This window comes from Silene latifolia, chromosome 8 (assembly GCF_048544455.1).
Source record: "Silene latifolia isolate original U9 population chromosome 8, ASM4854445v1, whole genome shotgun sequence".
Classification (NCBI taxonomy): Eukaryota; Viridiplantae; Streptophyta; class Magnoliopsida; order Caryophyllales; family Caryophyllaceae; genus Silene; species Silene latifolia.
Genome location: NC_133533.1, coordinates 23,609,399 through 23,612,689, shown reverse-complemented (window position 1 = coordinate 23,612,689; position 3,291 = coordinate 23,609,399). Strand labels below are relative to the sequence as shown.

The following is a 3,291-nucleotide window of genomic DNA, read 5'->3' as shown; positions in this document are numbered from 1 at the left end:
GTGAAATTCTGATAAGACGGGATTATCCTGCACCAATACTGTTCAAGGCTGACTTTCAAGCATGTTCCAGTCAGGACCAAGGTTTCCAGCCAGGCTTGGATTTTTGAAGTTAAAAGTTGCATCTCCTAAGAACATAAAATTATTAGACTTAAAAAAATATAAAATTTAAATGTTGAAGTAAGATCAAAGTACCAAAATTTTAAGATATATTGCTTAGAGTTTGCGAAACTTGTATTGGATATGAGAAAGACTTATCTTTGAATTTCTTTTGTGACACCCTTAAATCTAGCCTTAATTATATACGTAAAATCTACAGAAAAACTGGTAGGATATGTTTGTAAATGGTTCAACTAGTCCAAAAACCTGCAATTTCAAAAATTTTCTAACTAAACCATTCACAACCAATTCCAACTCAAGAAGAGTGTCAAAAACCCTGCAACAACTGATAAACTAATTTACATACATAACTTAAGACGCGGAAATATAGTGATACAAACCCAAAATAGAAAAGGGAGACATATGTCCCTTCAAATAATATACAAACCAAAAGTGTAAAAGGTTTACTAATAGAATAGCCAAAACTAGGTCCAAGGTTCCTTGCTCACTAGCTCGTCTGTGACCCCCAACAAAGCATCAACAACCTGTCAATCGCATTTTATACAAACACGAAAGCCACAATTCAGTGGGGAGTAACTTCGAGTCCTCCCAGCCACGAATCGTCAAAATTAATGTAACATGTAATGTAACATGTGAACAATTTGATAAACCATTTACTTATCATGTATTCTAGCAAATGACCCCTAAACTGACCAAACTAAACTATCATGTGAATCATATAACAAATAGTAATCCAAACTTTATCAATCAGAACCGCTTACATCTCACCTATTACAGTTCATAAAATTACCATACAAGAAAGGGCAATATATCAAAGACAGGCATAAGTTCTTAGTACGGTCAATAGTCACTTTGTAACTCAAGTCTATACCACGAGGTAGGGAAGGTAATCGAACCGGTATCTTGGCTCAGCGGTTACTATTAAGAAAACATGGCCAAGAGACAACACAACCCTAGCCTAAAATCACAGAGACCTAGACATGCGGATACACACCACCGCACCCAAGACCCACAACTTTTTTTAAAACAAAGTGAAGTGATTACCCTAAGGACACCACCGAAGGGTTGGCTAGTACTTAAGCTGACCCCATACTATCAAAATAAGTACCTGAGGTCATGCCCCAACTTGGATAAACATCCACTAGTCAGGAACACAAAGGCTATCAAGCAGTGAACATATACTCGTCAAAGACTATAAAGACCTATCTATGATGGAGGCCGAAATACTCACCTAGGACCTAGTCCCACTAGTCCCAGACTTGAATATTTTAGCCCACACCACACATGACTCACCACACAAGTCAAGTAAGACGCCCACTTAACCTTAAGAGGGCAAAAAGTCCTACTTATCAATATAAATTCTAGCATTCTATCATGTGAAAGGCTTATAATGTCTATTTACAGCATACAATCCCAACAGAATCCTCAATAAGTATTCAATACTAATTTCTAATTCTAACAATAGTAACCATATTAAAGGCTTCAGGGGAAACTAGGGCCATTTCTACAATACAAGTCACTATTAAATTCAATAAGCTATACATGTGAACAAAAGCTTGATAAATGGCCTAAAACAAGAAAAAAGCCGATTATCTAAATCATTCAACCGAATTTTTACCGCAACCCCACCTTGCGGCAGTGCACGTCAAATTGCGGTGACCAATCACTCGGTTAATCGACATCGCATCGATCAAAGGGACTAAGGCTCGATTTTTGACAATCAACAAAACATTACAATTATAGCTATAAAATTCATTTTGAGCCTATTAATTATAATTTCCTTTTGTAAACTACCCTAACATGTGATAACTATTAATATAAGCACAATTTTTCCGTTAACATAATTTTGTTACTAGTATGCTTCAATCCAAATTACTACCCTTTTGTTATTTATACTATTCTAATATTAATTAACCCGAAAAGACCAAGATTGCACGAAAACCCGCGAAACAAGCACGGACCGACCCGGGCCAACCATGGGCTAGCCGTGGGCCTACCACGGGCCTGCCACGCCTGACCTCTTTGCCGCTCTTAGGGCCCCGCCGCACCATTTCTCCTCTTTTTTTCATTTTTATACATTATAAGACCGTCTGAAAATTAATTAATCGTCCCCTAATTCAACTTTGATAATTTAAACTAATAAAAGGCATAATTTAAGCTAACAATTGACATGCATGCAACCATACTAAACATGTGAAAATTTCTACACCAACAAAAATCACCAAACATACAAAAATCAAAAACATGTGACGATCTTTCGTTGAGTAACTTGAAATATGTTACCTTAAGCTAGAAAAAAGAGCAATTAGCACCTCAAACCCAAACCCTAACTAGCAACTATCCGCTATCTTCAATAATATACGAGTCCCCGAACTCGTCTTCCAATCCTTCACCTAAATAAACAATTAAAACACAATAATAAGCATATAAACCGAAAATTCCGAAATTTGGTCTTAAAACAACTTAATGAAAACTGAAATTAGAACATACTAAGTTGTAGATCTCGGCGAGGGGATTCCGGAAAGGTAAATTTCGTGAAAAACCGCTAAGAAACGAAGAATTTATGGCCTAAACAGCTTGAAATTTTGTGAAAATGGTGTTTGGAAGGTTATGGAAGGTGATGGAAGGGAAAAACCAGAAAAATGAAAGGTAGGGGGAAGGGATGCGCGTGAGGGAGGAAGGAAAGGAGGAAAAAAGAAGTGCGGGATTTTTAGTCGGGATTTTTTACGAGTCGGTTTTGACTCGTTTCAATAATAATTAAATCCGTAAGTCAAACACAAATTCCGTCAAGACCAAAGTCTTTAAGCACGAGATTACAATAAAATTAAGTATTCAAACGACCCATTTCCAAAATCGTTTACCCAACGTTCAAACGAATTGTCATTTTCCCCCCGATACGCCCTTATTTCGAAATAAAAGATTTTACACGGTTTAAACTATTTTTAAACATTTCAAAACTATCAAAATAAATACTTTTCTTCAAAATATAATAAAATTATATTTCTTTGAATCATTTTTACTTTAAATACATTATTATCAAATTTTGCTTGATTAATTAATTATTTTCGAAATATATTACCGGTCCGAAATTTACGGGGCGTTACATCTTTAGTGAGAAAATTTCACTTGAACTCCACATTCTCTTATGCAATGCTATACTTATGGTTATTGGAA

At 35.8% G+C, this 3,291-nt stretch overlaps 1 long non-coding RNA gene across 1 annotated transcript; it reads right to left on the bottom strand.

The window, feature by feature from the left end:
* Positions 1-316: 316 nt before the first annotated feature.
* Positions 317-2,778, bottom strand: LOC141594204 (uncharacterized). Its single transcript, XR_012522058.1, has 3 exons — positions 2,608-2,778; positions 2,401-2,510; positions 317-641 (listed from the first exon to the last, which is right to left on the bottom strand). It is a non-coding gene; the product is annotated as an uncharacterized LOC141594204 (long non-coding RNA).
* Between the last annotated feature and the right edge of the window lie 513 nt (positions 2,779-3,291).